At 38.2% G+C, this 12,500-nt stretch overlaps 1 protein-coding gene across 4 annotated transcripts in view; it reads right to left on the bottom strand.

Moving 5' to 3' along the window:
• The window catches only part of LOC125613369 (WD repeat-containing protein 72), a 94,850-nt gene that overhangs the window by 81,681 nt on the left and 669 nt on the right, over window positions 1–12,500 (bottom strand). For 3 of the 4 annotated variants that reach the window (XM_048793534.1, XM_048793536.1, XM_048793537.1), the window contains exon 1: window positions 12,348–12,490. The exons of the other annotated variant lie outside the window; for it this stretch is intronic. The gene's annotated coding sequence lies outside the window, so the exon portion shown is untranslated. Of the gene's footprint in view, window positions 1–12,347; window positions 12,491–12,500 lie in introns of those variants that run through there. 4 annotated transcript variants of the gene reach the window in all.

Here is a 12,500-nt window from a genome sequence, read left to right as displayed (position 1 = left end):
AGGTTATGCAGCCAGGGTGATGGCCACAGACTGCTGTGAACCTGCAGGATGAGCTCCTACGGGCTCCCAAACTGCTCTGATACAAAGGGAAAATGTTTTAAATAGCTTGTTTTAAAACAGAAATAGCAACAATCTACTTACTCTAATAATAAGAATTTCATGATCACTGTCTAAACCCATAGGGCTCTTTAGTTATCAGTGAGGACACATCTTGCAAAGCTGTAAGGTACAGCTGGCAAACATTGAGTATGTCTGCTCACTGTTCCATCACTAGTCCCTAGCATGCTACCAGCCACAGGGGTGACATTCACTAAATATTTCTGAAGTGACTGTATTCAACGTAGAAAAGGGGAAAGAGTGAAGAGTTAGACTCCTATTTTGCTGATAAGGAAGCAGAGGAAAGTTGATGTGATTTTTTTCAGAAGACCAGAGAGCCTTCTTGCTCTGGTAGAACTTATATTCTGAAGGAGGTAACAGGTCCTACAGGAATCCTAGGGCTTCAGGTGACCTAAAGACAAAAGTGAGCTTTGAGAACATAATCACCTCTTCTTCTAAAGATGAGGAAACAAAAGGCCAGGAAAGTTGATTACATGGTCAAAGTAACCCAGGAAAAGAATGGCAGAGCTAGAACCAGAACCAGGTTTCCTAACAAACCATCCAGAACTTGACCCCTGTACACGAGGACAAAGGTGACCCAGACTCCACCAGAAAACCCTGCTGATATTCAAAGGAAAACTCCATTGTAATTTTGGTTGTTCTTGGGAAAAAAAAAAAAGTCAAGCAAAACAACAATAAAACCTGTTACTCATCTAGACTCCAGAATAACCTCCATTGCTTTTAAAAGCTGGGCTAGTACTTCCTGATCTTTCTTCATAAACACAGTAGCCAGCAAGCCCAAGCAAGGAAAGCACACCACTACAGCTCCTGTCCTCCAGTCCACCTTCACCTTTTTCCCTTAATAATTTGTTTTTACCGTTCTGACTTGTCTGAGGCCAGCAGAATAATGAGTCTGTTGTGAATGTGGTTTTGTGGTTGGTGTCTACTGAACACTGTGACTTTTAACCTTGTCATAAATAGCTTAGTTCAGGGACACACCCAGACAATAAGTCTCTACCTTGCTACCTTCAAACATTGACAATTCTAGAACCTTTTGACCAATGACAATCAACCAGAAAATACAAAGGATAAATTTCCCAGCTTACAAGGCATGAACTTTCACAATAACCTCCTGAAAGTAAATATCTGTGAGGAAAGTAAAAAATAGTATGGCCATTTATAATTGAGCTTTGGGATAAAGCAGAGCTGGGTTCGAATTTTAGATGTAACCCCGACAACTATGTGACTTCTCTGAATGCCATTGCTTAAGTGGAGAAGAATCTTGCCCACTTTCTTCAAAACTCAGATACTGTGAGGGATGAAAATCAATCACTTCAAGATTCTGTTTTTCAAAACAGATAACTTGGTCATCCTGAGGCCAGAGGAAGATTTGTTTTAAAATTTTGAGTTTAGGTGGAGATTGAAAGAGCTTAGGTATTGAAATACATTGAATTACACACTCTAAATGGGTGCAGTGTATTGTGCATAAATTCTACCTTCAGAAACTTGAGAAAACAGAGTGAGGAAGGAGCACAGCCAAGGGGCATGGACAATGTGACACAGCTAGCTATTAAATGACAATAGTTTGGGAGAGGGTAAAGTAGAGCTCTATAAAAGAACAAGAAGCAAAAGTAAACTGAAGAAAAGTAACTGGATATCTGTATGAGCCAGAATGAGAACTGCTTTAACCACATGGAAATATAAGGCAAGCTGTCCCAGGAGTCCATGGGAACTGGGGATTCCTAAATAATTCTCAGCAGAAACCCACTCCCCTAAGACTTGTTTGCACATGCTTCCTGAAGCAAAAGTTCTTATTTTATCAACAGACTATGATCAGATCATTCCTTAGAAAAGGTGAAAAACTGTTTCTACTAAGTCAAAGGCTGCCTGAGGCATATTTGAATAACACATAAAATTCTGTCTGGTCTACCCACTGAAGCATGAACATATCAGAATTAACTCCTAACCAACTTCAAAGCCAAGCTCTTATTATTAAGTGATTAACTGCTACTTAGGAAACTTTAGAAAATAATGTATTTTAGGTAAGGAATACCTTGGCAGGTAAAGTCAATGTTAAAATAACCCACAGGTCAATGGAGAAATTAAAGATATATGCAAATTAATCTCTGAACTACAAAGAGTAATGATACGGAACATGTATAATACAAGCCAAGAAATCACATCCTTCATGACACAGATGAAGTTTCCATCACAGCACACAGCTCTCCCAACCTGTGATTCAAAGGTTTTCATAAAATACTACCTTCAAACTTCACCTGCTTACTTATTAAGATGCAGGGTAACAGAGTTAATACAGTCAAATGAAGGTCAAGAGCGTTCCTTTTACAGTCACTGTTAAAGAGTTGAGCATTACAGGGTAGCAAGGAAAACATGAGAATGACAGGGCAATTTCTGGGTGACACCTTTATTTAAAAACCTCAGTTTTAGGCTTTAAGAGGGCTTTTTGCTTTGTTTTGCTTTTCCTGTTTAGTCCATTTTTAATTACATTCAACAAATAAAGAGAACTAAAAAAAAAAAAAAGATGCAAGCTATTGGGTTGGGCTGCAGAGAACACAAAGAGTAGACAAACAGAGTCCCTGCCCTCAAAGTATTCACAACTGAGTCATCTTATGGTTAGTTTTAACTGAAGTATTTATACTAATTGGCAAAGCAATTGTTGTGTGTGTGTGTGTGTGTGTGTGTGTTCTGTAAACCCATTTTCAGTCTTGAGTCATATATTTTCCCCATAACCAAGGATGACCTGGAAAACTACATGCCTAACATATGTCTTTAAATTAATGTACTTTAATTATTAAACTAATCTATATAAAAACAAATTGCTCTGGTTTCTTGGTTTGGGCATGGGATCCTCCCATCCAACAACACCCCTGCCCCCTGCCAGCCACCACACTACAGCTGACCTGAGGCCAGTGACCTAGAATCTCTAGACTGAACAAAATCGACTTCTTTATAAGTATTTTTAAAAATAATACATAAAGTTTTATAAATGAGCATATGCTAAAAGACCATCTGTGATACTATATGTCTTTGGGAAGGTAATTTTAAGACAGCATGTTAGATTCCTCATCAATAAAATGAGGATAAATAGTATCAGTCTAACAGGATTGATGTGAGAGTCAAGTTACATAATCCACAGAGATCATTAAATACTAAGTATTCAATAAATAATATTTGCTATTATTGAAAGATTTTTTTAAATCATAAAATCTGCATATATATATATATATATATATATATATATATATATATATCCTGCTAAGTAAAATAGTACTAAATGGAAACTTATAATCCTTCACTTTATTTTTTGTAATTTAGAGTAAATCCACCTATTAAGTCAATTAAACAAGAAATGAAGGTAAGACTTCAAATATATCTAATTGTAAGATAAAATAATTTGGATTTTTAAAAATTGACTTAAAATTATCCACCATTTTTTCATCTTTTATGTGTTTTATTGAACCACCTCAAAATTCATATGATGAAATTCTAACTGTAGGTATTTTAGAATGTGATCTTTTTTGAAAACAGGGTTCATTGCAGATATAAGTAAGTGAAGATGAGGTCAAAAGGATTAGGGTGATATTCTAACACAGTATGACTGTTGCTCATATAAAATGTGGAAATTTGAAGACTGACACAACAAACAGAGAAAGCCATGTAAAGTTGAAGGCAGAGATTGGGGTGATAATTTTAGAAGCCAAGAAACATCAAAGATTGCCACTACTAAGGAAATCGAGGCAGGAGTATTACAAGTTTGAGGCCAGCCTCACAACTTAGCAAGACATTGTCTCAAAAAAATCAAAAAAGGCTGAAAATGCAGATTAATGGTAGAACTTCCTGGGTTCAATTCCCAGTACCACTTGTGGGAGTGAGGGGTTGTTCAGCAAACCACTAGGAGGTAAAGGAGAGCCATGAATAAATTTGTTTTCAGCCCTTAGAAGGAACTGACTGTTAAAATACCTCAATTTGGGACCTCTAGCCTCAGAATTTTGAGACAATATATTGTTGTTTAAGCCACTTAGTTTGTGGCACTATGTTGCACAATTCTAAAAAAAAACAAAACAAAACAAACAAACAAAAAAAACTAGCATACCATTTAACAAATTTTGTTGCTTTCTAGACAGATCTGCCTCTGTGTGTATGTGTGTGTGTTTTCTTGAAACATATTTAATACAGTTGGTCACATACAAAATTCTATTCTCTTCTTTTGCATAAAAATCTCCTTTCTACTATACTACAGGCTTCCTAAAAATATATTCATTTATTCATCAACAAGTATTTATTAAGGTTCTACTAAATGAAAGGTTCACAGCTCTAAGCTAAATCCTACACATGTAAACAACCAGTGGGAGGCTGGCTGGCATGAGTATTCCTGAGGTACAACAGCAAGGGGGCTTCACGCCCATGGTGGTCAGTGGCCCATCCCTTACACCTTGGCTTCTCTTGGGAAAATTCTGGGTTTTTCCAAGGATCAGTTATCCCCTCTTTGACCTGACACACACTTCCCTCCTCTCAGCAATGACATAAGTGACACTAGAAGTTAGTCCACACTCATGTCCATCCTTCTTTCCCCAAGCAGATGGCAGCTCCCAGGGCAGGAATATGGGACTCTGTGGAGGAAGTATCTCTGTAGTCCAGTGTTTTCTGGTTCTGCCCATCAATTAGGAATACCTTTGAGGAAAGCCTTTAAGCCTATCCCTTGCACTGGAGGTTTATGGAAGTAGAATCCCACGGCGTTTTGTAGAGAGTGGTAGAGAAAGTACAGGACCTGAAAGTTATAATTCAAAGAAATCTTAACCTTACTGGAATATTCATGTTTTAAAAGGATATTTTCTAGTACTTCTGGCCCATTCTGACACTAGTTCCAGGCGCAGAAGTTGACCCACTTACACTCATCCTTATCTTTTTGGATTGTCTATCACGAGTCAAAACAAGCTTAATTTCCTTCTCATATTCCCCACCTCACCTCTTTTTTTTTTCCTCAGAATTTTCTCTGTCCTGGCTCTTCCCATTTTCCCTTATTTTAGAACACATCCCCACCTCTGCCTTCATTGTGTTTTCTTCTTTTTCCCAGTATTAAGGCAAACAGTGTTAACAAATTCCACTCAAAAATGTCTACTAAACTGCAAATGCGCTCTGGATGCTCTGTTGGGGCTTTGCCATGCATTTTCTCATTGAATCCACATACCTAACATTAGTATTGCTAGTCTGGGTAAATCTGAATCCCTTGGCTAGAATTAATTACATCCTAAGACACATCTGACTTCAAGGTCCCGCCCACTTCTCCAAGGGCCTGAGAGGGAGCTGACATCATGATGACGCCCACGACTGTTCACAGTTACATATGGGCAAGCTAGCCCATCTATTTCTTCAAAGAAAATGAAACAAATACAACTTATTCAACCACAGTGTGGTTAGGTGCCAAATCACTCTTCAGTCTGTTGGTGAGCCTATAAGTAGATTTTTCCTAATCTACAAAACCTATTTATTATACATATAGAAGCACATGCATGGGCAGGAGTGATTTCAAACATCAGACTTAAAACAAAAACAGTTGAAAGCCTATTGTAACACTGGGGTCAAGGAGCAAGAGTCATCATGCAAACAAGATTTCTACTCTGAGATGATTTCAACTCAGTGTAGCTGAGGGAGATGGAAAGGGCTTAAATAGAACTACAGGCCAAGAGAAACCAGGCAATTTTCCCAGCTTCGTCTTGTTCCAGAAACAGTCCCCAGTAAAAGGGATCCCTCTTGTCTGCTCTGCTAGATTTCTACTGACCAAAGAAGTCACTATCCATGGTATTGAGAAATTCTGTCCCTGGAGCATCAACAAATGGCCAAATCCTAAAGTTCGTGGGTATATGAGAGCCTTAGAGGCCTAGAATCGATCCACCCCATTCTAACCAGCAAGAAACTACCTAGTAATACCTTGTTTGTATTTCTTGGAGGAGGGACACCAGAAACACTTATTTCATTCCGCACAATAATTCACCACAATCAGAAGGAGCACAGCAAGGGCAACGCCATCTCCCAGCTGCTGATTACATCAAAGGCTTGCAGCACAGATTCAATTTTATGATGTTAATCTCAGCCTGCCACTCAGAAATTTTCTCTGAGGGATATGATTTTTCTCAGGATTTCATTTTAAGAATGATTTTCTTCATCCACAATCAATAAAGATATGTTTTCATCAAAAGACTCTATCTTGGCAGAATTCAATTGGCTATTTCAATCCCTTTTGGTGACACAATATTAATTAAAATAGTTTATGTTGCACCTCAACTGGAAAAAGAGGTACTGAAAATAGCAGCTACTCAGAACACATGTTCTATACACATCAACATGAAGGGCAGAAAATAATTTTCTCTTTCTCCAGGCGACAGACATTAGCTATTCAAGAGAGTCACTCTAACTTGGTTTATCTCTGTGACCTCACTGGGAAAAAAATAATAAGGATGAAGCCCTTTCTGTTCAAACACATCTTCAAATGTCCCTTCCCAGAGCTTCAAGAAGAAGAGAGATAATTATCTGAGTGCCTGTATGTCATGATGGGCTATTTAAAGTTAGTGTTTCTTGTAACTAAAATAAATAAATAACAATAACAATGCTATTTTTATCTCCAATTTTGAAATAATGATTGCAAGTGATTATACTATATTTCTCAAAGGTGGGCATAGACAAAATTTTTACATTTCAAAAGAGAAGAAATTTATGAACTGTTACAGAAAATAAAAGAATTATGCTTTAACAGTCATTTGAAAGTGGGGGTTAATTCACCTAAGAAATGTTTATAATCTACCTGACTATTCTCTATGTGAGACTGAAGACCCCCGTTTCTGCCCCCAAATGCTGTCAAGTCATGCATCTGTTCTCCCAGGTAAAAGAGGCCATAGCCTGGTTCCTACAAGGTACGTAGAGAATTCAGAGCATGAGGCACTTACTCAGCCTGGACAGGGGCTCAAGGAGGGCTTCTAAGAGGAAAGATCAATTACTAAAATACTCAGCTAGCAATTTATATCCACAGTTTAAAAAAGAGTAAACGCAAGTCTAATAAAACACGCAGTCTTCGTCAATCAAACCTTCTCATCTTCCTATCCTGAATTCATTCATCCATTACACTTTAGAAGGTGGTAATAAAGATAAAAGATGTCTTGATATCCTAAGAAGTCCAAGAATTTAACAGAACTCAACAGGCCATATCCGTAAAGAGGAGCCTTAATCTAATTGCTCCAAGAATACTCTTTTAGACTAAACTGGATTTATACAAAAATAGAGAAAAGCATCAAATTAAGGAACAGTATGGAAATGTATATAAATTTAGCCCAAGTCCATACTTATTATTAAAGAAAACAATCAAAAGGTAAGTCAAAAACAGAGAGTGGTCTGGAGTTTAGATTTGTTCATATACTTGGTCAGTAAGTAATAAATTCTAGACAGAGAGATGACACTATTCTCCACAGAGTCTACATGAGGTATACCATGTACATCAATATTGGAATAACACTGTCAAAAAAAGAAGAAAGCTTCAGTCAAAATAAGTATCACCTTAGAAGTCTCTTAAAATTCAGATTCCTGTGTTTCACACTGTATGTAATGACCCAGAACCTCTAAAAGATAGGATACAGGAATATTTTGAGACTAATTCTCCAAAGACGTCCACACTTGAGGTCAAGGGACTACAGTCAATCTCAGCATACCTCCTGCACAGCACAATTAATGAAATACTCAAATAAACTGATTATATTTTTAAAATTCATTGAACAACAAATGAATGAATGCCCAAAAAGAACAACTCTCCTCAAAAAGTTCTTTCTCAGGTCAGGTATTCATGGCCTAGTAGGAATGTCAATGGCCTGATCTGGGCCTTCCATCAACAACAGGCCTGACCTGGCCCTTAGAGAACTCTTTTTTTCTATAATGACCAAAACCTAATATAATTAAATTATTTTGCTATTTACTGGTGTCTATATGATTCATAGAAATTTTCCATGCTTTGCAGGCATTGCAACAGAATTATCTTTTCTTTGAAATTCACACGGAGAAAAGCTGAAAAGGGGAAAAGTCTAGGTATTAAGTTATTCAGCAAATTTGTACAACATTTGCAAGACAGATAACTCATGCATGATCAAATTAGAATTTTAAGGCAAATTCTTCCAAATTTAAAGAGATTTTAAAATCTAACAATACCAAAGAAAAGTCAAGGGGTTGGGGTTGTGGCTCAGAGGTAGACTGCTTGCCTAGCATGTGTGAGGCCCTGGATTCAATCCTTAGCACCACATAAAAATTAAATTAAAAAAAAAAGGTATTGTGTCCAACTACAACTAAAAAATTAGTATTAAAAAAAAAGAAAGTCAAGAAGGTAAAACTCTATAATATATTCCTCTCAAAATAGTCAAGTTTGCATTTTGGTATCCCAAATGAACCCATTTTCAATATCTCTTTCAAAATATTTTCTAAGACTCACTTCAATAGCTAAGACTGCAATGACTTGGAGCAAAAAGATGGATGTAAAATGGCCAGAGATCCTATCATGCAAATGTAGGAATGCAGAACTTTTCCAGCAAGAAAACACTCAAAGTGTGTGGAATTCCTTTCACAGAACCTGGCCCCAAAGCATAGGTTAATAAAAACATAGTCTAAGAGGGAGGAAAGCCTTCAGTGGTTGAAGAAGAAGAAGGGCAGTGGTCCTGGAAGTATATATAACCTGATGCTTCATTGTAAAGCATGAGAACAGTTGAAACATTTCTTTATCTGCTTTTTGTAAAATGCATGAAATCCATAAACCCCCACCTGTATTCAAGTCTAGGTTAGTGCTCACCTATCTCTAGTCAGGAGAAGAATGGGAGTGGAGGGTATCAAATTGGTTGAGTGCCTACTGTGTAACAGACAGGAAACTGTTTTATATACAACTAAGTCTTCTAACCATGTCTAAGGAAGACACCCTCACAGGATGCACTCAGAGATTAAATTAGTACCCAATAATGTGAAATAATAGTGAGATCCCCCTTTTACATTTGAGGAAATGAAGACTCTGAGGTAAAATAATTTGCCAATAGCTTGCCAGTAGCCAGTAAAGGATGGGACAGTATGCAGACAGCTTGACATGTTTTGCAATTATAGTGTCTTTTCACCCTAGCAAACAAATTTTTACTTGGCTTAGGATGCTTTCTCAGCATTTCCACCTGACAAATGCCTACAAAACTGGAATCTGCAAAACTGTAACTAAATTTTAGTTCTTTGAGCCTGCTCTGGTTGATGTTTAGCACTGTTCAACTCTCAGCTTTCCCTTTTATTCTTTTCGAGAGTATTTATTACTTTGTTCTAATATTTCCTGTCTGTTACCTGAACTCTACCATGAATGCCTAAGGGAGGACTTGTGGATTTTCTTCTTTGCAATCTGTTGTCAGGTAATTTTATATATAAACAAAAGGTCAAAATATGCTGAGTGGTGGGCTGGGGATGTGGCTCAGTGGTAGAGCACTTGCCTGGCATGTGTGAGGTTCTGAGTTTCATCCCCAGCACTGTCAAAAAGGAAAAAAAAAAAAAGTTTATATAGAGTGAACAAAAACAAACTACTGAGTGTGAAGCCAAAGAATTAATGTATTAGTCACGAGTCAACTCTCTTCTTCCTTCTTCCCCAGACAAATCATTCTAATTTCAACCAAAGAAGCCTAAAACCATATGAGTTTTCTGGGCCTTCACCCTCATTGCTCACTGCTAACTCACAGGCAACACATCAATTAACCATAAGGTTAACTGGTTCAATAACTTACTTCTCCTTCATCCTGTACGTTTTCATTTTTCTAAATGCATAGGACTTTATATTTATTCTAGTTACGTTTCATATTGCTAAAATAAAAAGAACACGAAAGTCAGCATTAATGAAGATAATGCTACCCTTTATTAATTTTTTATTAAATGCTATACACTATGCTGTTTACATTAGGTAATCACTTCACTGTATTCATATATCCTTAGACATTTTATCATGTCTACTCTAAACATGAGGAAATTGAGACTTGAAGAACTTAAATAATTTGCCTAAGGTCAGCGCTGAAAAACATACCTATCAGTCTACAAATCTCATGCTCTTAAATACTACATTGCAGTGCTTATGTGGGGCTGGGGTAGTGTCCAGGATGTTAGGACATTCTCTGTAATCAATCTTCTAGTGCAATGATTCCTAGCTGTAAACCTAAAGATTTGTATTTTTAAAAAGAGTTTCAAGGAACCCAAATGTCTTTTCTATTCAAAGAAACTCCCCTTATTTTGAAGATTAAAATTGGCACATAAAAGGTAAGGGACTTAATGAGACCCCAAAATTAATTAGGGGATTTATCAGAACTTCAAAGTTGATCTGGGGCTAGAACGATGTGCAGTTAAATATTTTTAGTCCAGGTCCTTATCATATGCCCCTGCCTGCAATTCATCCTAGAGTAGAAATGAATCTAAAAATTTTAACCACTAGGAAAAAATAAGCATACATTCAAAAAAGGATTCCACAGACATGCTTTTTATGATGAGCTAACAGAATATTAATGAGAGCCCCTTTTGTGATCAATATTATTGAGCAGTATTATTATTAACTTTATTATCTAATAACACAAAGAATAAGTGAATTGCCCCAAAGGCAAGTGATCAAGCAATCTTGAAACCTTCAAATATCCCTGTTACCATTATTTCAAGGTTCCTTGAAGTTATTGTATAGCTTAAATACACTCATCTTTACCTGTAGGCCTCTATAAACTAGAACTTCAGGTTTCTAAAATATTCCCTCCATTGGGTAGAGTTCTCATACACAGGGAGAGGTTGATGTTGTCTTGATAAAATAATCATAATTCATAAATATCTTGCCCCCAAAGTAGAAATACTGAAACTCAACTAACAATATCATTTTCTGTGGTTTAAAAAAATAACCACTTTTCTGGTGGGGTGAGGTTCCCAACCACTGTGGGTAAGGACTGCAAATTCCAGGTCAGCCTCAGCAACTTATGGAGACCTTAAAAAAATAAAAATGTAAAAGGCTGGGGATGTAATTAAGGAGTTAGGAGTAAAGTGCCCCTGAGTTGGATCTCCAGTACTGGAAAAATAATAATCACTTACTAGCCTACTTCAAGGACAGTTCCTCTTTCTCCTTCAGTCCTCTGTATTCTTTACAGAAAACACTATGGCACATTTTAATATTCAAGGAACTAAAGAAGGCTAAGTAACAAGTGATGTTTGCCAAAAAACCACAAGACCAAATTAACCCCAAGTACTTCCATGACAAAAGTGATTGCTTTCTTTATTCCTGGTCTTTGGTGAAAATGAAGAAAAGGTAGAGAGGGAGAAGTCCTGCGGATGAGCAGTGGGGTGGGGGTGTGGGCAGGGGAGGAGTGGAAGAATGAAAGGAACTAATAAATGTTTCTAAACACTTTCTTCAAAAAAAAAAAAATCCCTAACAGGTGACCCAGTCTCCAATAGTTGACCTTGAACTCTTTTAGAATAATGCTGGGAGGAGGATGAAAAGGTTTAAAGTAGAGCAAAGTTCTGTTTACATGTCATTGTTAACTGTATGCAAAAATGCTGTGATCTGTGAGGGCATGTTAAGGAAGCATTGGCCCCTGAAGGAAGTATTCCCAGTATGTCACTTTATTCAGGTTTTTGTGAATGTAGGCACATCCGCCACTCGATTTGTTTTCCCATTCCGCGTCTAACCTGACAGACGACTAACGTCTGGTGCCTGTAAATCCTTTTGGCGGGCTCAGCCATAGGTGCACGCTAAGGAAGATTTTCACCAGATCCCCCGCCCACAACAGCTCTAAACTGTCCCACCCGAGTATGTCTGTCCACAGGGTCTTTTTTCTTGATAATGAACTCAGTTATAAAATTAATTCCACACACTCCCGTTCCAGACAAGCCTGATACCTGACTCCCAGTAAACTCGCAATAATGACAGGCAGGTCCCTAAAAGTACCCAGAACTCAATGTAAGTAAGGTACGGCGTGTCCCTCAGCAATTCCCCCACCTCCCATCCAAAAATCAATTTGACAGATGAGCGGCTTTGCAATGTCTGGAAGAGTTTGAGGAGGGACTGTCCGCGTGCAAGAACTCGGAGCAAAAGGAATAGGTTTTAGCAACAGCTATAGGCGCGCGCCCGTTCCTTTCCCGCCCCGCAGTTTCCCTCCAGCGCCGGCTCCGAGAGAAGCAAACCGAGAGGCGGCCCCCCTGAGGGACTGCCGAGGACCCACCGCTTGGGACCAGGAGCCTGAGCCAAGCCCTGGGGCGTCCACCTTATGCGAGCTGTGGCACTGTGGTGTAGCAGGGGCCGGGCGGCGTGACCGTCGCGCAGCCGGACAGCTGGCGGTAGGCGGCTGGGGGGCCTTTGGGTCTGAGGGGAACTC

This window comes from Marmota marmota, unplaced genomic scaffold (genome assembly GCF_001458135.2).
Source record: "Marmota marmota marmota unplaced genomic scaffold, marMar, whole genome shotgun sequence".
NCBI classification, from domain to species: Eukaryota; Metazoa; Chordata; class Mammalia; order Rodentia; family Sciuridae; genus Marmota; species Marmota marmota.
Note: the sequence above shows the minus strand (reverse complement) of the source record. Positions and strands in the feature narration are given on the sequence as shown.